General features: G+C 37.4%; 1 pseudogene; it reads right to left on the minus strand.

Moving 5' to 3' along the window:
- Positions 1 to 914: 914 nt before the first annotated feature.
- Positions 915 to 22,279, minus strand: LOC118675633 (annotated as a pseudogene).
- Positions 22,280 to 23,584: the final 1,305 nt, after the last annotated feature.

The following is a 23,584-nucleotide window of genomic DNA, read 5'->3' on the forward strand; positions in this document are numbered from 1 at the left end:
AAATTCCACAGGATAAGGGGGCAGAAAGACATACATTCACAGAGGATAAAGAACAGTCACAGGATATCAGGAAAAAGGAAACATATTTTCACAGAGGATAGAGGAATGGTACAAAATAAGGGGAAAGAAAGAAGGGGGAACCATGTGAAATTTGGCCTTTGAAACTGGTACTGTGTAGTAGAGTGACCAATGAGGAAAGCATGGGGGTCCTAGATTAAGGAAAAGGGTCTCCACGATATTGTAATATCTCAAGACAAAGAGAGCAGTGGCCACCCTCTTTAGGGGACCCCTCTGTTTCTCTGTGCTAGGAGAGACAGAGTTTTAGAATTAGAATTTTAGAGACAGTATCTGCTTGCAATATAGTTTCTGTACTTCTCACCTACCACCTTTTGTCCATGGCTTCATTCTTTGAATCCATCTGGACAAGAACCTGGGAAAGAAATCACCCTTTCATGCTGCTCATCAAAAACAAAAACAAAAACAAAAACAAAAACAAAAAAAACCCAAATCAATATTAATGACTAGTGGTAAAGATATTTACTTTACTGTCACAATTTTGATTCAGAATTAGTTAGCTTCTAAAATAAAAGTCATGGAAAATTGAGGAGCCACTTGAATATTAATGCAACAAATGTCAACTAGAATTTTTGTTCTTGTAACTTTCTGTAAAAATTCTGCAAATATGGTGGTGTAGATTATATTAATGATGGAATTTGGTTCCTATGTCAATTTTCCAGACAAATTTAAAGAAAGGCATCTTGGCATTTGTTTGCTTCTGTTTTAAGTGGGGTCCTTAAATTTTACTTGAATTAACTTTTTATTCAAGTAAAAAATAATTTTATCTATAAATCTGTATTAAAATTTAAAACTTATAAGTAAAAAATACTAAATATAGATAACCTTAAAGATTATTGTTAAGACATTTCCCCCATACAATAACAGTAGTATAAAATGTGAACATGACACTTGATAGGATCCACAATAAAGTATGAAAATGTCTGTTCATGACTCTGTTTAACATAGCAACAGAATCATATGCTGTAACTTTAAAGATGTAAGAAATTAATTTTTATTTTCTTGGTTTGAGAATTCCTTCCATCCTTATAAATAAGCTTTGTTGTTTCCAGATATAGATTAAGCACATCTTCATATTAACAAAGGGCTCCACCGAGGCAAAGATATTTGAAAAGGCAAAACAGGAACACTTGTTTATCTAAATATATAAACACTTCATATTTTTCTGAGTCTTACACTAGCAAAACTTTTCATAAATCATCAGAAATAATAAAGGGAACACAAAAAGAATCTAAACATTTAACAATATGTCCACTATCTTGTTCAATATCTTCATTATATAACTGGTTAAAAATGACATTAAGAAGTATATGCAAAGAACATTTATAGCTTCAATGGTTTTCACTTCAGTTCCATAATGAAATCACCCTTTGGATAGGCCTGAAACTTCTGGTCAACCTGAATGCCTACACATTGATTCTGCCCAGCATGGACCACAGGTGGAGCTGGCTGGTAGAATAATATAAAGAAGTGATTCTTGATGGTAAGGTAATTAAAGCATGAAATTAAATATCAATAGAAGGCCTGGATGTTGTTCTATAGCAGCAGTTCTCAAGCTGTGGGTCGCGACCCCTTTGGGGGTCAAACGACTCTTTCACAGGGTCGCCTAAATACACCCTGCATATCAGATATTTACATTACGATTCATAACAGTAGCAAAATTACAGTTATGAAGTAGCAACGAAAATAATTTTAAGGTTGGGGGTCACCACAACATGAGGAACTGTATTAAAGGGTCGCGGCATTAGGAAGGTTGAGAACCACTGTTCTATAGGAACACAGTTTTTTTCAAAAATAAATTGTGCCATTTGCCTAATATGGTTTAGAAAATGTAAACCTAAAAAACCGTGGAAGGGGGGGAAAAAAAAGAAGATGAGATAGACAGAAATAAGAACTCATCTATTTTAATATACACTTTTTAATATGTGTTTAAGGTTCTGCTGCTAGCTCAGATAAAAGTAGACATATTCTGTCTTTCCTACTGAATACAACTAAATGCATTAAACAGCTATCTGAAGGAAGAAAAGTTAAATGATAGCAGGTAGAATGAGAAATGGAAACCAGAACTCAAAGTAAGACTAAATGGGAGTGAGTTTCTTGTTCTCTCTTAGTCAGGACTGAAAGGGAACAGGAGCTGGAACAGGAGCAGAAAGAGCTACAAGAGAAGACCTTCATTTCTGATCTGAACATCAGGGAAAGGAGCCCCTGGGGTGAGAGAGAGTGGAAAAATTCACTGTTTTTGTTTTTTATTTTTCTATTCTCTCCATCCTAGTCCTAGGCAAACCCATGGCAGTGGTGGCAGGGCTGGGCAGCAGCATCTGGGCAGGAACCTAAATTCTGAGGGAAAGGAAACCTTCCATTTTAGCAGGAGGAACTGTGACCTGCAAATGTGGGGAAGTATCTCAATTCTCTTTTTCTCTCTATAGTCCTGCTAGTTGGCCCCAGAGTTAGACATAATTGTGGGAAGAATATAGCCTACTGGGACAGCTAAAGCCCTAGTTTTCTAGGCAGAAGAAAAAAAGTGGGGGCCTCTGGAAGCCAGAAAGTTTCAGAGAGACTGAAAATTCAAGAAAGTGATCCTATAAAGTCGTTTGTAACCTGATCATGAATGTGACCCTAAATAGCATACCAAGTGCTCTGAGAACTGAACTGTTGGTAGACTACACACAAAGGTTTCAGGCCGGCTTCTGGATGGTGTACACACAGGACAGAGCCAATTAGCACTGCATACTTCCTGAAAATTTATCCACTTAGAACCATAACCCACAGAAGGTGGTTTGGAACTTTCAACCACTATTTAGCCAGATCTATTATCTGATAAATTGTGGGCAGTACACTCATACACACTGACAATATCCATAGGAATTAAATAGGACCCAAAATCTCAGAACACAATAACCAGATTTCCAGGATGCAATTCAAAATTAGTCAGCATATTAAAACCAGAAAAATCTCAATAACCTATAAAAGAATAGAAAACCAATAGATGTCAATTCTGAAATGATGCAGATGTTGGGATTATATGACAAAGATTTTGAAGGTGCTATTATAACCAAGTTTTAAGAAGTAAAGGTGAATATTATTTTAAAAATGATAGAAATGCAATAGTTGCAAAGAAACCAATGATATGAAAAAGCCCCAAATAAAAAATTTTAAAACAAAAATGCACAATAATTGAAATAAAAATGTCCTTGGAATGACTCAATATGTAAATAGAGAAAACAAAGGAGTCAATGAACTAAAGATATTTTCATAGCAATTATCCATTCTAAACAATAGCAAAATAGAAAAAAAAATTATACAGAGACTCATGGATCTGTCAGAAAACATCAACAGCTCTAATGTTTATGCAGTCAGAGTTCTAGAGGAAAGGAGAAAACAATGCATAGATAAAATAATTGGAAAATAATGGCTGAAAACTTAACTAATTTGTTAATTGCATAAAACTGCAAATTCAAGAAGCTCAGTTAATAAAAAAAGAATAAACAAAAGAAATTCTTACCTAGAAATATCATAATAAAATGTCTGAAAATGAAAGACAAGTAAATCTTAAAGACAGATAGAAAAAAAATGACATATTATCTATAGAGGACCGTGGTCTGAATGACAATGCGTTGCTCATAAGAAGCCATGGGTGCTGAGCAACAGTTTTAGTTTTGAAAGGAAAGAACTGTCAAACCAGAATTCACTATTCTGATATTCCAAAAATATATCATTGAGGAATAAAACCTAGATAAGCACATTCTCAGGTGAAAGAGACCTAAGAAAAAATGTTACCAGCATATCTGTCTTACAGAAAGTGCTAAAGTAAGTTCTTCAGATAGAAAGGAAATGATAATAGTGGAAAAACTGTAACATCAGAAATGAAGAAACAATAGCAAACGTGTTAAATGCCTGTATAAATACAGTAGACTGTTTTTCTTTTCTTAAGTTCTTTAAAATATGTAATGATTAAAAGAAAAAAATTATAACATTACAAGGAATAGAAGTTTCTCAACATGATAAAGAACATTAATGAAAAACCCATAGTTGCCCGGGAAGTGTGGTTAAGTGGTTGAGAGTCAACCTATGAACCAGGAGGTCACGGTTCACTTCCCTGTCAGGGCACATGCCTGGGTTATGGGCTCAATCCCAAATTGGGGGCATGCAGGTGGCAGTTAATCAATGATTCTCTCTCATCATTGATGTTTCTATCTCTCTCTCCCTCTACCTTCCTCTCTGAAATCAATAACAATATTTTTTAAAGAAAAACAACAAATAACATCACACTCAATTGTGAAATAGTAAAAGCTTCCCTCTTAAGATAAACAGTAAAACAAGGATGCCTGCTTTATCTACTCTTATTAATCATTATCCTGGAAGTTCTAGACATAGCAGTTACATATTAAAGAGAAATAAAGGCATCCAAATTGGAAAGAAAGAAGTGAAATGTTCTCTGTTCACAGATGAAATAATCCTATATATGAAAAATCCCAAGAAAACTATTCAGGTTACAAGGTCAACACATAAATATCCATTGTGTTTCTATACACCATCACAGACAATTTGAAAAGTACATTAAGAAAACAATTTTATTTACAAGAGCATTTAAAGAAAAAAATACCTAGGAATAAATTTAACCATGGAGGTAAAAGACTTGTATGCTGCAAACTATAAAACATTGCAGAAAGATATGAATTAAATAGAAATACATCATATACTCATTTTTTAGGAAAATTTAGTATTGTTAGTATTTCCATACTACACAAAGCAATCTATAGATTCAATGCAACCCTTAAAAAATTTCCAATAGCCTCTTTTGCAGAAACAGAACAACTCATTCTCAAATTTATATAGAATCTAAGTGGTCCATTACTGCAAATATATAGTAATAAAAAAAGGTGTACTGACAGACAAATAGACATATAGACTAATGGGACAGAATTAGGAGCCCAGAAACAAACCCATTCATCTATGGCTAATTGATTTTGACAAGGGCACCAAGTTTATTTGACAGGGAAAGAATAGTCTCTTTAACAGGTAGTACTGACAACTGGATGTCAATATACAAAAGAGTAAATTTGGACCACTACCTCATACCATGTACAAAAATTAGCTCAAAATGGATCAATGACCTAAATATAAGAATTTTTAAGAAGAAAGCATAGGGTTAAATTTTCAAGAACTTGGATTTGATTAAGGATTTTTAAATATGAGACTAAAAGCACAAGCAATAAAAGAAAAAAAGAGAGAAGCAGGACATTATAAAAATTACAAATGTTTGTGCATCAAAGGCTACTATGAAGAAAGTAAAAAGGCAACCTACAAAATGAGAAAAAATGTTCAAAAATGTTGTATCTAATAACTCTTGAATATCCAAAATATAAAAGAAACTCCTAAAACTCAACAACAAAAGAACTAAACAATCCAATCCAAAAATTGGCTAAGGACTTGAATAAACATTTCTCTAAAGCTATGCAAATCCTATATAATAAAAAGCTAATATGCAAATCAACCTAACAGCAGAACGACCAGTCGCTATGACTCACACTGACCACCAGGGGGCAGATGCCCAAAGCAGGAGCTGCCCCCTGGTGGTCAGTGCACTCCCACAGGGGAGGCACCACTTTGCCAGAAGCCCTGAGCTGGGCTCACAACTGGTGAGAGCAGAGGTGGTAGAGGGAGCCTCTCCCACCTTTGTGGCAGCAATCAGACATTTCCTGAGGGCTCCTGGACTGTGAGGGGGAGCAGGCTGGGCTGAGGGACTTCCCCCCAACCCCTGAGTGCACAAATTTTGTGCACCGGGCCTCTAGTAGCTAAATAAATACCTGAGAAAGTAAGTGCTCAATATCACATCACACCTACTAGGATGGTTATCATAAAAACAACTGAAAAATAACAACTGTAAGATATAGCCTTGGCTGGAGTGACTCAGTTGGATGAGCATCTCACCATGCACCACAAGGTTATGGGCTCAATTCCTGGTCAGGGCACATTCACAGGTTATGGGCTCAATCCCCAGTAGGGGGCATCAGGAGGCAGCTGTTCTATGTTTCTCTTTCATTGATGTTTCTCTCTCTCTCTCTCTCTCTCTCTCTCTCTCTCTCTCTCTCTCTCTTCCTCCTCTCCTCTAACTCTCCCTCCTCTCTCTCTAAAAATCAATAAAAACATTAAAAATTTAGAAAATATAATACATATTCAAAACTTCCATAATCCAATCACAAAAAGATAACCTAATTTAAAAAATGTCAAAGGATTTGAATAGCCATTTCTCCAGAAGATATGGAAATGACTGATAAGTACATGAAAACATACTCAATATAATTAGTCATTAGGGAAATGCAAATCAAAGTCACAAAAAGATATCACTTCATAGGAATTGGATGGTTACAATAAAAAATAAAAGTGTCAGCAAGGTTATAGAGAAATTGGAACTCTCATGCATTGATGGTGAGAATATAAAATTGTGTAGCATTTTTGAAAAACAGTTGACTGTTTCTCAAAATGTTAAACATAGAGTGCATGATCCAGTGATTTTACTCTAAAGTATATACCCAAGAAAGAGTAAAATATATGTCTATGCAAAAATTAAAAACAAATGTTCATATTAGCATTTCCTAATAATAATAAATTGGTAACAACCCAAATATTAACCAACTGATGAATATATAAAATGTAAATGTGGTATATCCACTCAATGTATATTATTTGAAAACTAGAAACTAATGGCCTGTTGCACGAAATTCATGCGCATTAAAAGGGGATTAATTAGAGGAAATATTTCAATATTGCTATTTGCCCTTTCTCTATAATAGAAGTGTCAGAGATGCAAGAAAATTAATAAAATGTATATGAAAATCTTCCTTCTGTCAGAGTCTGGGGTGCACCACAGGACCCAGAGTCAGTCCCTGCCCACCCACGTGCACCTCGAAATTGTGCGAGGCCCAGACCCCGCCTGCCCCACCCCCACTGGGCTAGATCCAGACCCAGCCAGTCCCACGCTTGTCAAGCCCTGCCGGACAGGGTTGCAGCCTCGGGTCCCATGGCTTGGCACTGGGTGGGGGCACAGCATGAGGTCCCCCATCAAGCCCTGCTGGGTGGGAGGCATGGCCTGAGGTCCCCTGGCCTGGCATCAGGATGGGGGTGCAGCCTGAGGTCTCCCAGGCCGGGCTGGGGCAGGGGCATGCCTTGAGGTCCCACATCAAGCCCTGCCAGGTGGGGGATGCGGCCTGAGATCCCCCATCAAGCTCCGCCAAGCCAGGGGCTCAGTCTGAGATTCCCCGTCAAGCCCCACTGGGTGGGGGGGCACAGCCTCAGGTCCCCTGTCAAGCCCCACTGGGCGGGGGGGCATGGTCTGAAGTCCCCTGGCCTGGCACTGGGGTGGGGGGCACAGCCTGAGGTCCCCCCGCCCAGGCCAGGGCAGGGGGAGGGCCTTGAGGTCCCCCGTCAAGCCCCGCTGGGTGGGGGATGCAGCCTGAGATCCCCCGTCAAGCCCCACTGGGTGGGGGGTGCAGCCTCAGGTCCCCTGTCAAGCCCTGCTGGGCGGGAGGCATGGCCTGAGGTCCCCTGGCCCAGCTCCGGGCTGGGGGTGCGCACCTTGAGGTCCCCCATCAATTCCCGTCAGATGAGGGGCATGGCCTGAGGTACCCCATCAAGCCCTACTGGGCAGAGGGTACACCTTGAGATCCCCTGTCAAGCCCCATGGAGGGGGGTGTTGGGCAGGGGCACAGCCTTAGGTCCCTGCTGTTTGCTCATTAAGGCTCATTACGGGAACTCGGCCTCCTGTGGGTGCTGCCATCTTGTGTTATGGAATCCCTGTCTCTTCTGTGGGCCCAGCCAACTGTGTTACAGAAACCCACTGCCTTCGCTGTGGGCACCACCATCTTTGTGGCAGAGTGAGGGTCAATTTGCATAGTCCCTCTTTATTATATAGGATAAAACAAATGAAATACTAAAAAATGAAACTAGACCACTAACTTACATCATACACAAGAATAAACTAAACATGAATAAAAGACTTAAATGTAAATTGTGAAACCATAAAGATCCTAGAAGAAAACATAGGGACTAAAATCTCAACATCTCACGTAGCAGAATTTTCACTGATACATCTCCTAGGGCAAGAGAAACAAAGGGAAAAACCCATAGGACTACATTAAACTAAAAAGCTTCTGCATAGCAAAAGAAACCATCCTTAAAATGTAAAGGGAACCCTCTATAAGGGAGAACATATTCACCAATGTTATATTAGATAAGGGGTTAATTTCCAAAATATAAAAGAACTCATACAACTCAACAAAAAGAAGACAAATAATCCAATTAAAAAATGGGCAAAGGACCCAAATAGATACATCTCCGAAGAAGGCATACAGATGACCAATAGACATATGAAAAATGTTCAATGTTACTAGTCATCAGAGAAATGCAAATTAAAACTACAATGAGGTATTACCTCACACCTGTCAGAATGGCTACCACCAATAAATTAACAAACAGCAAGTGATGAAGAAGATGTGGGAAAAAGAGAACTCTAGTACACTAAGGGAATGCAGACTCGTACAGCCACTGTGGAAAACAGTATGGAGATTCTTCAAAAAATTAAAAATGAAATTTCCATTTGACCCAGTGATCCCATTTCTGGTAATATATCATAAGCATCCTGCAACACCAATCATCGCTTCTTGGACTTTTGGCTAAGATCAAGTGTAGTATCTGAAACACCAATCAGAAAGAATATGCACCCCTATGTTCATGGCAGAATTATTTACAATAGTTAAGATTTTGAGACAGCCCAAGTGCCTATCAGTAGATGAGTGGATAAAAAAGCTGTGGTACATTTACACAATGGAATACTATTCAGCTGTAAAAGAGAAGGATCTCATACTTTTTGAGAAAGCATGGATGGACCTGGAGAGTATTATTCTAAGAGGAATAACCAGTCAGTGAAAAACAAAAAAACATATAATTTCACCTATATGTGGAATCTTATGAACAAAATAAACTGATGAACAAAATAGGTCCAGAGACATGGAAGCATAGAACAGACTGACAGATCTCAGAGGGAAGGGAGAGGGAGTCAGAGGATATTAAAAAAGAACTTATATGCATATATGCATTGCCCATGGACACAGACAATAGTGTGGGGAAGGCCTGGGGTGGAATGGGGGACATCTGTAATATTCTCAACAATACAAATAAATGTTTAAAAATACTTAATTAATCCCAAGAGGACAGAGTAGAAAGAGGGATACAAAAAAGATGAACATAAGAGCATATGCCAGGAGGTAGAGGAGGCCAGGGGAAAGTCAATGGGGAAAAAAGGAGACATATGTATTACTATTTATAATACTTTAAACAATAAAACAAAATTTTTTAAAAAAAGATGAACAAAAACAAATATCAATATGGTAAGTTTAAACATGAATAAATCAATAATTACATTAAATGTAAAAAAAATGGAAGACCATTTTTCATATTGGATTAAAGCAACTACCGGGAAATAAAATGGCGGCGATATAGGCAGATGCTTCCCAGGTCGTGTCCCGGAGCAAATGGAGTGAGCAGCTGAAACTAATAACACACACACCGAATTGGCGAAATTGCTCAGCTGGTGAGACGGTTTGCAGCCTGGAAGAGCAGAACTCCCCTGGAAAGGTAAAAAAACCAGGGATTTGGGCAGGAAAGTTTGCCAGAGCTCTGAACCCAGAGAGTCAGAGGGAGACCACGTGGCAGACAGCCGCGTCCCTTGGGACAGGCACAGCCCCTGACGGGGGAAAGGAGAACTGCGGGATTCCTGGCGCTGCCGGGGGAATTGAGAGCTGGGTTCTGTGATCACAGAGGACTGAGCCTAAAGGGGGCAGCCTGAAGAGCTGACCAGACCATTCAGTCCTGGTAAGAGAAGAAGCTTACAGAAACCAAGCCTTCCCCCTTTCCACGGCCGGCGTTTGTTTGTTTGTTTTCACTGAATCCTGTTCATGGGACATTTCGGATACAGACACTCACCTATGCTGAAGAGAGGGAGAGTGTGTGGAGGAGTGGAATCTGGGGAGAGACTGAGGAGAGAAGGGGGGCCAGGAGAGGTGGCAGCGAATTGAGTGCTGAGACACCCCTGAGCCCAGGACTGGGGCAGCCATTCTCTCCAGAGAGTGAGACTCCTCCCCCCAGCCCCCAGGCAAGGAGCACAGCCACACCCAGATTCCACCCTGTACGAGATCAAGGATTAAAATAACCTGATCAGTCCCTGGGAGTTAACAGGGTCTGGCCTATAGAGGGATTTTCAATCCCAGCAACAACACAGCGCCGGTAACTAACTATTATGCAGCCAGCTCTGGGCAGTGAACTTCCACTGGACAGAGAGGCTCTATAGCCTCAGAGGCCAACCCCAGAACACTGTGACCCAGAGGCTGACCCAGAAACTGACTCTTTGCTAAACACAAAATAAGGCAGTCTGGGAAACAAATGCGGCCTGCTTTAAAATAAGGACTGTGGTTTACACCCTAGAGGAACAGTGTATCGCAGGGAAACTCAACACTCTCCTGAATACGTGGCAGGTCTAAGGCGAGCCACACTGAAGAATAGAAGAACCGAAGGACCTTCACTACTGCAATTTTTTTTTTCTTTTTCACCTTTTAACTAAGAAACCAAATTTTTTTTCTTCTTTTTTTTCTTTTTTTTTCTTTCTTCTTTTTCCATAACCTGATTTTACCCTTTTAATTATTACCTTCTTATTTTTAACCAGTATTATTACTGCTACCATTTTACCATTTTTTAAAGTGCCATTTTATTTTCTCTTTATTTTATTTTGGGATTAGTGTTCCCCATTCTATTTTCATCATTATATTATTGGTTGTTTCTAGTTTGCATTCATCTCCAAGGAGCTGTTGCTGGAATTTGTTGGGATTAGTGGCTGTTCTATAGGAGTATTCTCCTCATATAAAAAGTCTCTTCCCCTCTTCCAATTCATTCTCTCTTTTCGCTCTTTTTTTTCTTTCTTTTCTTTTCTTTTCTTCTCTTTTCTTTTCTTTTCTCACTTTTATTTTCCCCCCTCCTTTTTCCCAATTTCACTTTTGCACTCCTTTTTTTGGTCCCTACTTTTCTTTTCTTTTTTCTCTTTTATCTTTTTCTCTTCCTTCTTCCTTATCCCCTAATTCTCTTAATTTGGGTGGTCACCTTTATTTGGGGTTATTAATATCGTGAATATATTTGTGTATAGTGCCTGGTACGTGGTGCCTTGTTGTGTTGTATTTTGTGCCTTTAAATCAACGCAGCAGATCCAAGCAATAGCAACCTCCTGAGCACCACACCCTCTGCTGAGGAACAGCAGCTGTACGTGAAACCTCGCCCCACCAGCCAGAAGAGCCACCACAGCTGTGAACAGCACCCACCAGAGGAGCTGCTGCCAACTGAAGAGCAGCTGCTACCGCAACCGCCCGAAGAGCAACCACAGACCAAGGAGTCACTGGCACCAAGGGAGCAACCACTGAATGACTCAACGTCTAGATATGTTAGTGATATCAAACATGGGTAGACAAAGAAACCCCCAAAGGAAAGAGAAGGAGGACTCTCCAGAAAAGCAGCTAAGTAATACAGAGGCATGCAACATGACAGAAAAAGAATTCAGAATAAGGGTCCTAGAGTGCATAAACCGGATGGAGGAAAAAATCGACAACCTCTGCAAGAAGCAAGAAGAAACAGATGAAAAAATCGATAACATGTGGAAGAAGCTAGAAGAAACAGATGAAAAAATCAACAACTTAAGTAAGACCCAAGAAGAAATGAAGAGTGATATAGCTGCAATGAAAAACTCCATTGAAAGTATCAACAGTAGACTAGGAGAAGCGGAGGACCAAATTAGTGAATTAGAAGACAAGGAAGCAAAACACACCCAAAATGTACTGCAATAGGAGAAAAAAATTAAAAGACAGGAGGAGAGCCTAAGGGAGCTTTGGGACAACATGAAATGAAACAACATGCGAATAATAGGGGTACCAGAACAATAGAAGGATGAACAAGGATTAGAAAACCTATTAGAAGAAATAATATCAGAAAACTTCCCTGAGGTGGGGAAGAAAAAAGTCACACAAGCCCAGAGAGTCCCAAACAAGGTGAATCCGAAAAGTCCCACACCAAGACACATCATAATTACCATGGCAAATGTTCAGGACAAAGAGAGAATCTTACAGGATGCAAGAGAGAGATGGAAAGTTACATACAAGGGATCTCCCATTAGATTGTCAAATGATTTCTCAACAGAAACACATCAGGCCAGAAAAGAATGGACGGAAATTTACAAAGTGATGCAAAGCAAAGGGCTGAATCCAAGAAATCTCTATCCAGCAAGGCTATCATTCAAACTTGAAGGGGAAATAAGAAGCTTCACAGACAAAAAAAGACTAAGGGAGTCTATCACCACCAAGCCAGCAATGCAAGGAATGCTAAAGGGACTGGTATAAAAAGAAGAAATAAAAAGCTCAGAAAGAAAACAGCCACACACAAAAAGAAATGGCTACAAACAAGTACCTTTCAATAATAACTTTAAACGTAAACGGACTAAATACTCCAACCAAAAGACATCGAGTGGCTGAATTGATAAAAAAACATGACCCATACACCTGCTGTCTACAAGAAACCCACCTCTTTAGAAGGGACTCACACAGACTGAAAGTGAAAGGATGGAAAAATATCTTTCAGGAAAATGGAAAGGAAAAGAAAGCTGGGGTAGCAATACTTATATCGGACAAAATAGACCTCAAAGTGAAGGCCATAACAAGAGATAAGGAAGGCCACTTCATAATACTAAAGGGATCAATACAACAAGAAGATATAACCCTGGTAAACATATATGCACCCAATGCAGGAGCACCCAAATTCATAAAAAAACTCCTGGAAGATATCAAAGGAGACATCGACAACAATACAATCATAGTAGGGGACTTTAATACACCACTGACAGCACTGGATAAGTCCGCTAGACAAACAATCAGCAAAGATACAGCAATCCTAAATGACTCACTAGATCAGATGGACTTAATAGACATCTTCAGAACACTTCACCCCAATGCCAGGGAATATACATTCTACTCAAATGCTCATAAGACATATTCAAAAATAGACCATATATTGGGTCACAAGCAAAGTATCCCCAAATTCAAGAAGATTGAAATCATAAAAAGCGTCTTCGCAGACCACGATGGTATAATATTAGAAATAAACTACAATAAAAACAACCCAAAATACTCAAACACCTGGAAGCTGAATAGCATGCTATTAAATATTGATTGGGTTACCAATAAAATCAAAGAAAAAATTCAAAACATCCTGGAAACTAATGACAATGAAAACACAACAATCCAAAACCTATGGGACACAATGAAAGCAGTCCTGAGAGGGAAGTTTATAGCTCTACAGGCCTATCTCAACAAACAAGAAAAAAAGGTAGTAAATCATCTAACTCTACAACTCAAAGAATTAGAAAGAGAGCAACAAGAAAACCCCAGAGTGAGCAGAAGGAAGGAGATAATAAAGATTAGAGCAGAAATAAATGACATAGAGACCAAAAAAGCAATACAGAAAATCAATGAAACCAAGAGCTGGTTCTTTGAAAGGATAAACAAGATTGACAAACCTCTAGCCAGACTCACCAAGAAGCAAAGAGAGAGGACCCAAATAAACAAAATCAGAAACGATAGAGGCGAAATAACAACAGACCCCACAGAAATACAAATGATTGTTAAAAAATACTATGGACAGCTCTACTCCAACAAACTAGACAACCTGGAGGAAATGGACAAATTCCTAGAAAAATACAACATTCCAAAACTCAATCAGGAAGAATCTAAAAATCTCAACAGGCCAATAACTATGGAAGAAATTGAAGCAGTCATCAAAAAGCTTCCAGCAAACAAAAGCCCAGGACCAGACGGCTTCACAGGGGAGTTTTACCAAACATTCAAGGAAGAACTAAAACCTATCCTCCTCAGACTACTACAAAAAATTCAAGAGGAAGGAACACTTCCAAGCTCATTCTATGAAGCCAGCATCACCCTAACACCAAAACCACGTAAAGACAACACAATGAAAGAGAATTACAGGCCAATATCCCTCATGAACATAGATGCCAAAATCCTCAACAAAATCTTAGCAAATCGGATCCAGCAGTACATCAGAAAGATCATACACCATGACCAAGTAGGATTTATCCCAGGGATGCAAGGATGGTACAATATCCGCAAATCAATAAACGTGATACATCACATAAACAAATTGAAAGAAAAAAAACCACATGGTCATATCAATTGATGCAGAAAAAGCATTTGACAAAATTCAACACCCATTTTTGATAAAAACTCTCAGCAAGGTGGGAGTAGAAGGATCATACCTCAACATAATAAAAGCCATATATGACAGGCCCACAGCCAACATCATACTCAATGAACAAAAACTAACACCATTTCCCCTAAGAACAGGAACAAGACAGGGATGCCCCCTCTCACCACTCCTGTTCAACATAGTACTGGAAGTGTTATCCATTGCAATTAGGCAAGAAGAAGAAATAAAAGGCATCCAAATAGGAAAAGAGGAAGTAAAACTGTCCTTATTTGCAGACGACATGATATTATACATACAAAACCCTAGAGACTCCATCAAAAAGCTACTAGACTTAATACATGAATTTGACAATGTAGCAGGATACAAAATTAACCCCAAGAAATCTGAGGCATTTCTATATACCAATAGTGAACTTTCAGAAAGAGAGATTATAAAAACAACCCCGTTTACCATCGCACCAAAAAAATTAAGCTACCTAGGAATAAACTTAACTAAAGAGGTAAAAGACCTCTACTCAGAAAACTACAGGACGTTGAAAAAAGATATAGAGGAAGACATAAACAGATGGAAGAACATACCGTGTTCATGGATTGGTAGAATCAACATCATTAAAATGTCCATACTACCCAAAGCAATCTATAAAGTCAACGCACTTCCCATTAAAATACCAACGGCATACTTCAGAGATCTAGAACGAACTCTCCAAAAATTCATCTGGAATAAAAAAAGACCCCGAATAGCTGCAGCAATCCTGAAAAAGAACAAAGTAGGTGGGATCTCAATACCAGATATCAAGTTGTATTACAAAGCCACTGTTCTCAAAACTGCCTTATACTGACAAAAGAATAGGCATATAGATCAATGGAATAGAATAGAGAGCCCAGAAATCGGCCCGAACCAATATGCTCAATTAATATTTGACAAAGGGGGCAAGAACATACAATGGAGCCAAGATAGTCTCTTCAATAAATGGTGTTGGGAAAATTGGACAGATATATGCAAGAAAATGAAACTAGACCACCAACTTACACCATACACAAAAATAAACTAAAAATGGATAAAGGACTTAAATGTACGACAGGAAACCATAAAAATTCTAGAAGAATCCAAAGGCAACAAAATCTCAGACATATGCCGAAGCAATTTCTTCACTGATACACCTCCTAGGGCACTTGAAACTAAAGAAAAAATGAACAAATGGGACTACATCAAAATAAAAAGCTTCTGCACAGCAAAAGAAACCATCAACAAAACAAGAGAAAACCCACTGTGTGGGAAAACATATTTGCCAATGTCATATCTGATAAGGGCCTAATCTCCAAAATTTATAGGGAACTCATACAACTTAACAAAAGGAAGATAAACACTCCAATCAAAAAATGGGCAAAGGACCTAAATAGACACCTTTCAAAAGAGGACATTCAGAAAGCCAAGAGACATATGAAAACATGCTCAAAGTCACTAATCATCCGAGAGATGCAAATCAAAACAACAATGAGGTACCATCTCACACCTGTCAGACTGGCTATCATCAACAAATCAACAAACGACAAGTGCTGGAGAGGATGTGGAGAAAAAGGAACACTTGTGCACTGCTGGTGGGAATGCAGACTGGCGCAGCCACTATGGAAGACAGTATGGAGTTTCCTCAAAAAGTTAAAAAGGGAACTCCCATTTGACCCAGTGATCCCACTTCTAGGAATATATCCCAAGAAACCAGACACACCAATCAGAAAGGTTATATGCACCCCTATGTCCATAGCAGCACAATTCACCATAGCTAAGATCTGGAAACAGCCTAAGTGCCCATCAGTAGATGAATGGATTAGAAAACTGTGGTACATCTACACGATGGAATACTATGCTGCTCTAAAAAGAAAGGAATTCTTACCATTTGCAACGTCATGGATGGAACTGGAGAGCATTATGCTAAGTGAAATAAGCCAGACAATGAAGGAAAAATACCACATGATCTCACTCATTCATGGATAATGGAGACCATTATAAACTTTTGAACAATAATAGATACAGAGGCAGAGCTGCCTCAAAGAGATTGTCAAACTGCAGCGGGAAGGCCGGGGAGGGTTGGGGGGCAGGAGGTAGGGGGGTAAGAGATCAACTAAAGGACTTGTATGCATGCATATAAGCATAACCAATGGACATAAGACACTGGGGGATAGGGGAGGCTAGGGGATTGTCTAGGGCTGGGGGATAAAATGGACACATATGTAATACCCTTTGTAATACTTTAAGCAATAAATAAATAAAAAAAGAATAATTTCCATCAGTAAAATAAATAAATAAATAAATAAAATAAAGCAACTACCAAAAAAAACCGTGAAAAAACAAACAAAAAAATAAAATAAAATAAAGGCTAAACTATAGAATATTAAAAAGAAACTTATTTTAAACATTAAATCCCAGAAATATATAAAGTTAAAAATGTATCTCACAAACACTAATATTAAGTGATTATACTACCCTGATACTTTTGCTGAACAAGAAAAATTATCAACAAGAAAACACTTTTTTATAAACAGTTTGTCAACAAGGCTATGGAAACTCAGGTGCATTTGTACACTACCAGTGGGAATGCAAAATGCTATAACCACTAAAGAAAGAAATGTAGTAATATTTAGCAAAACTATATCTGCATTGATGTGTGATATATCCATAAAATAAACATTTAAATATGGAATAACTGCCTGTATATGTAAAGAGAAAAATGAAAAAAAAAAGAAATGAAGTATGTATACATGTTACCACATTGCTCCCCTTGAAAGCATTTTACTAAATAGTGAAAGAAATCACAAAAGACACATATTGTATGATTTCACTTATTTGAAATATTCAGAATGAGCAATTCCACAGAGACAAAATAGATTAATGATTGCTTAGGAGTGGGGGAGGAGGAGGAAGGGGGGAGGAGGAGCAAGGGGGGAGGAGGAGGAAGGGGAGATAGGGATTCATTGCTTAGTGGGGTTTCTTTTAGGACAGGTAAAAAATGTTTTAAAATTAGTTTGTGGTGATGGCTACAGAACCATACAGATATATTTAAAAACACTGAATTGTGTATTATAAGTGGGTGAAAATTTTATTTTAATTGATATATTTTATGTACAATTCCAGATTTTTAAAAACATGTCTGGTATTCTCTATAAAATATATAAATATTCTAAAAATTTCTATGTCCTTTATAAGCTTTAAAAATATAGGTATCTAAGTTATTCCTTTTACTTGGAACTCCTATTTCTAACGAGTCAGTTTACTGTCAGAATACAAGTCAAAATTGTTATGTTGGTGGTAAAACATATCTCTGTTAATTTCAAAATTAACATGGAATATTTCTCAAGTCACAGAGTGACAGCATGGAAATATTTAACACAAAAATATATTAAGTGATGTTTTGGTATAATCATTTCTGCACTGTAACCAGGCAACAAATGTTTTGCAGTAAAACTCATGTGAAAGTTACTTGTATTGCAAATTTTCTGGAAAAATATAAAGGAATCTAGAATGCAAAATAACAACCAAACATTATGAACCAGTCTTTCATAATACCATAAAGTAGACACCCAACATATGTAGATGACTTTGGCTTTGGGAATGAATTTAATCTCATAAACTACATAGCTTTTCTTGGATTCCATAAGAATGTCAGTGAATGAAAGAAACACTGATGTCTAATGACAATGTTTATAGATAAGAAAATTATGATTTAATCACTAAAGATGGTGGAAACTACACAATTCAGAGAGCTAGATCATGCAAAGGTTTAGAGGAAAATCAAGGGTTCCTGGTTACTTGTGTGATTATCCTTCAGTTAGTCTCATGCTGCCTAACTTATTAAGTCCCCTGGGTGAAAAAGGAATGTAACTAAACCTTAGTATAACTTTAGAATTGACCCTGTCAGCTATTTTTTCACTGTGTGCAGTTGCTTAAATGTATTGTCTTCAGCAAAAAGCAATGTAACTAATTGCATAGCATAAAAGTAAGTGTTAAATTATAATTAAATTATTCTGCAAACCTATCACACTAAGTTTGTGGCAATTTCATCATATTGCATTGGCAGGCAAAACAACAATTAGAAAGAAAGAAATGTTCTAAATTGAGATCTCAACTTTCAGAGAACTCGTCTCCTTAAAGGCATCTCTAACATTGTTTATGTCATTACTTTTCATTTCAGTTTTTCAACGGTCAGCTTTTCTTTTATATATACATTTATTGTGATCCTTTTTCTTTGAGCAGATAGCCAAACACTGGTAGGTTCCAAATTAAATGCTTCTTAGTTTGACTTAGTACAGAAATGTCCTGGTTTATTATTTAAGACTTACCCTATGCTTCTTCTCTCAGATTTTGCAATTATTTATGAGCTTTTCCTGAGAACTATCCTGTGAAGGTCATTTTTAGCATGTTCATTTGACAGATGAGACCACAGGCCTTAACTGAGAATATTATTTCGTTTGAGGTGGCAGAATAAGATTGGCCAGGAATCCAAGGTCACATTAGCACACTTGGTTTCCTATTTTCTCTCATCTTTTCTGTCTTCAACAGAGAAACACAGCTATTCATTTTGAAAACCTCTTTTTCTCCCAGTTGTTCTTCTCAGAGCCCCAACTTTCCACAGGATCCTACACTGCTCATATAGTGTCTTTTTACTTACCCTAAATAAATCTGTGCAAGATACACAAACTTGTGTCAGCCATATCAATTTCCTGAAAGTATTCATGTGTGTGTATGTGTACATGTATGCAAGTGATGGGATGATTTATTCAAAATAGAGATTACTAAGACAAAAAAACACAGTTCCTACCCTTACAAAGTTCAAAACCTACTGGGAAACAGAAGAATATGGCAATAAGCAGCAATTATATATTTACAAAACCCAAACACACACAATATGAAATCTCAATGACATTGAAGCGTCCAGGATGTTTACAGGAGTTCCCAGAAGAGGACAGCCTAGAAATCATGACATTTTCCAGAGGAAGGGGCCATATTTGTACAGCTTTAGATTGGCATGTGTTGTGAATGAAAACTGTGGGGGAGGAGCAGCTCAGAGTCAATTTCTTCACATGTATCTCTCTCTTCCTACCATGCACTAGCACTATGAAAAGTGAGGGAACACAAAATAAATATTAGGCATACTCTGCCCACCCAAATTAAGGTAATTGATAAGATTATCAGTTAATTACTGCTGAGTGCAGGAAGACAAATGACTTCTTTCTTCATAACAATGAATAAAATGATAAAAAATAAGTGCTAGGAATATAGTATATATAGACTGCTAGCACAATGCCAGACACAGAATAATTGCTTAAGAAATATTAGCTACTTTTAGTTCTCAACTAATTGTATAAGTAGCTCTTTTCAAATGTACTTTGTACTGCCATAGTAGAATGAGTAGGAAGAGAAGAAAATGATTAGAATATGTTGTCACTGATGTTTTAAGTTGAAAAATAACTTGCACGCACAAAAACTCTCTAGGTAATTGATATGGCTGTCATGATTTTGTATACTTGCAGAGATTTATTTGGGTTAAGTAGACACTAATGCATCATTAATGTTACCTATTTTGTGCTATTCATTATACTATTAATACATAGTTTATTTACTTCTTACAACAATGAAATAGCAAGGTAGGTAGACATCTCCATTTTACAACTGAGAAAAATAAGGTTCAAAGAAGTTTAAGTCATTTTACAAGGTCATGTAGCTAGTAAAAGATAGCACCAGAATTGGATCATTTCTTCAAACCCCAGTCTTGCTGTTTTTATAGTCTGTTCCCAAATTCAGAAAACAATAGAACCATGGTTTAATTTAACAAATATTTTCAGAGTGCCTACTTTGTGTCAGGTACTACAGAAATAACAGTGACCTTTTAGGTATCGTCTCTGAACTTATATGGCTAAAAACACAGAGGGAGATGGACAGATACAAAGGCAATTGTAAAGGAGAAACCCAGAGCAGCTTGGGAACACATGATAGGAGATTTAATCCATGGAAGGTTAGGGAAGATTCTCAGAAGTTATATCTAAGACGAGACATGAAACAGGATATAAATGAACATGATGAAGTACAAGTCGGGCGAATGATAGAGAAGAACCCATGTGAAGGCTCAGAGACAAAAGTGCAAATCATGATTTTGAGAGTAAGACTCTCCACCAGAGGGTGGGGCTGCAGAGTAGACAAGTGATGAGGTTGAATGATCCAGGTCATGCAATCACTCCTTTGAGAGCCATGATAAAAAAAAATGATGGCTTTATCCAAAATTAAGATAGGGAGGCTGTGACTCTTTTAAGCAAGAGATTAAGTTATATTTTTAAAAGAAACTTTTTAGTAAAGAAATAAATTAGATTTTTTTTTGGGGGGGGGGGGGAATGAAAATGACAGTCACATCTTCTCTTCTCTTGAACCTAGCTTTCCAAAAGCTATTTGGCTTATGTAAATAATTAGTAAGTGATCAGCCCAACAGTGAAATATAGTTATGACTTAGGCCAGCGAAAACTCCTATGACTTAAGCCATCTTCAAAGCTAAACAGTCTTGGCCTGACAAGATATTCTGGTGAAGTTAACTGTGGGAAGCAATCTGTTTAGTGATTGTTGAGGAGGTTTTAATGAAAAACATGCACTTAGCACTCAGTTGGAATTCTGTGACAGGTTCCTGTGACAGCCATGGCTGTCTTGTAAGGAAAGATTTATAGTTGAGGTCATTGAGACATGGCCATTTTCTGAGCATTCTGAAGGTGGTTCCATTCCAATAGAGGAGAAAATACCTTTTTTTTTTTTCTTTCAGTTTTAGACTTTTATTCCTGTTCCCAAGCTCCTAACCTGACACCATACCTTCAGCAGATGAGCTTGCCTCTGAAGTCACAGAGAAATACAGGCAATTTCATCATATGAATTTCCTCAATTTCCTCCCCGACTATATACAAATGTTCTATTCCTCTCCCTCCCCCAATTTATTCTTTTTATTACACTTAAAAGAGAAGATAATCTTGCCTCTTAGCTCTAATCCGTGATCTTAATCCTCCTTCCATCCCCTCACTCTTGCATTAGAGCCTCACTAAAACCAAAGTCTCTTTTGTTTTATCTTCTGACTCTCCCTTTTGCTTAATCTCTCCCCAAAGTCTCAGTACACTCAAATCTTTCTCATCTAAAGAAAAATAGTTTTCTTAGATAAAAATAGATATGTTCACTCGAATTCAATTATCAGAACTCATGTTTGTACCAGAATTGGAGTAAGAGGGGGAAGATAATGAAGAGAAAGAGAGAAAACTGCTTTCTTGATCTCATACTTGCCTATTCCTACTCTTTCTTTTGCCTTCTCTCTTTTAAATACATTGGCTATGATCTAAACTTGCTGCAGTCCTCTCCCATCTTCCACAATTCCAATTCACCCACTGAAATCTAGATGCTATCCTTGTCATAGCTGCTTTTCTTGCAAAGATTATTGCAGATTGCCTGTTGAGTGGGCCTTTTTGAATCTTAAGTGGAACAGGAGGCTAGAGTGGGCTGGAATTGGGTTTTCCCTACCCCCTAGTCAGTTAGTCTGATAATACCCTAGCAGGTTAGGCTCTGGAAAACTAGTTTCCCCTGAGGTCGGGCCTGATGAAGAAGAATGGAGTGCTCTAGTGGGTTTCAAAAAAGGTTCCTTTCCCCTTAGTCCCACCAGGAGTATTGTTCTCCAATATTTACTGAAAGCCTGGTTGAGCTTCTGTAGGTAAATCTCACACTGTTGTGGAGACTCCCTTATGATTGAGCCCTCCTGGTGTTTTTACACTCAGAATTGTCTATACTGAGCTTCCAGCAATCCATTGATTAGAGTCATGTTTTCCTACCCTGGCACTAGTTCCCATGGAGGTTTCTGTTGAGAGTCTCTGCTCTGGTAGGTCATGACTCCTGTATTCAACTGTCTGTCTCTCCAATCTTAGGGGCAGTGGCTTACCCTGTGTCCTCATTTCTTTTATGGACATAAGAAGAGTTCTGTTAATTTTTCAGTCTGTTCAGCTTTGCCCCTCTTGTTAGGATGGAACAGTGACTTCCAAGCTCCTTACTTGAAAACCAGAGTTCATAAGTTGAGTTTTTATCTGCCATTTTCCTAGACACTTATCAGTCCTGGTAGTTTATCACAATGGATTTTCTTTTTAGAAGATATCACCTATTAATAATGATAATTTCATTTATTCTATTTAATCCTTACAGTTTTTATGCTTTTACTCTGTATAACATTGTGTATGATTTCTAGTAATATTAAATCAGAAGTAAAAATTGGCATTTTGTCTTATTCTTTGACTTGATGGGGATATGTTTGCATTTCATTATTAAAGATTGTGTTGTAATGGATGTTTTAATATATATCTTCAAATTAATGAATTACCTTACGAATGCAGTTTTCTGATTATTTTTATAATAAAGAATTGTTGAAAATTATTTAATGATTTTTTTCAATTTGGTTCATTAATGTGATAAATTAGATTTTTCTGATTTTGAGCTACCCTTGACTTTATATCAAGCTCTATTTGATTGTCATATATTCGTTTTTTAGAAACATGGTTCAATTTGGCTAGCAAATTTGTTAGTATTTTAACTATTTTAATAAGTTAAATGAACTCATAATTTTATTTACTCTCTTATCTGATTTTGGAGTCAAGATTAGAGTAACTTTATAAAAGTAGTTGGGTAATTCTTTCACATTTGTTATTTTCTTGGAAAACTTATAAAAGTCGGAAAGATCAATAAAATGCACCTATTAAGCAAACTGTGCCAGGACTTTTTGAAGGGGAAAAGTCTTTCAATGCTGTTTCACTTTTCTTAAGTGATTATTTATTCAAGTTTTCTGTTATTTTTCTTGCCTTAATTTTGGCCTTTTATATTTTTGTTTATCTGCATAGATAAATAAATATTCTTTAAATTACTAAGTTAATAAATATGTAGTTGTTGACAATATTTTGTTATTATCTCACTTGTGTCAATAGTTTATTCCTCTCTTTCCTTCTGCATTTTTGCTTAATTTGAAACTTCTCTTTTAATTGATCATTCGAGCCAGAAGATTTTCTACCAACTAATATTTTCAAAGAAGAGCTTGATTTTGCTAATTATGTCTCTTTTTTATTTTATTGTTATCTATATATCTTTTTTAATACATTTTTATTGATTTTTAGAGAGAGAGGAAGGGAGCAGGAGAGAGAGATAGAAACAT

This window comes from Myotis myotis, unplaced genomic scaffold (genome assembly GCF_014108235.1).
Source record: "Myotis myotis isolate mMyoMyo1 unplaced genomic scaffold, mMyoMyo1.p scaffold_m19_p_2, whole genome shotgun sequence".
Taxonomy (NCBI): Eukaryota; Metazoa; Chordata; class Mammalia; order Chiroptera; family Vespertilionidae; genus Myotis; species Myotis myotis.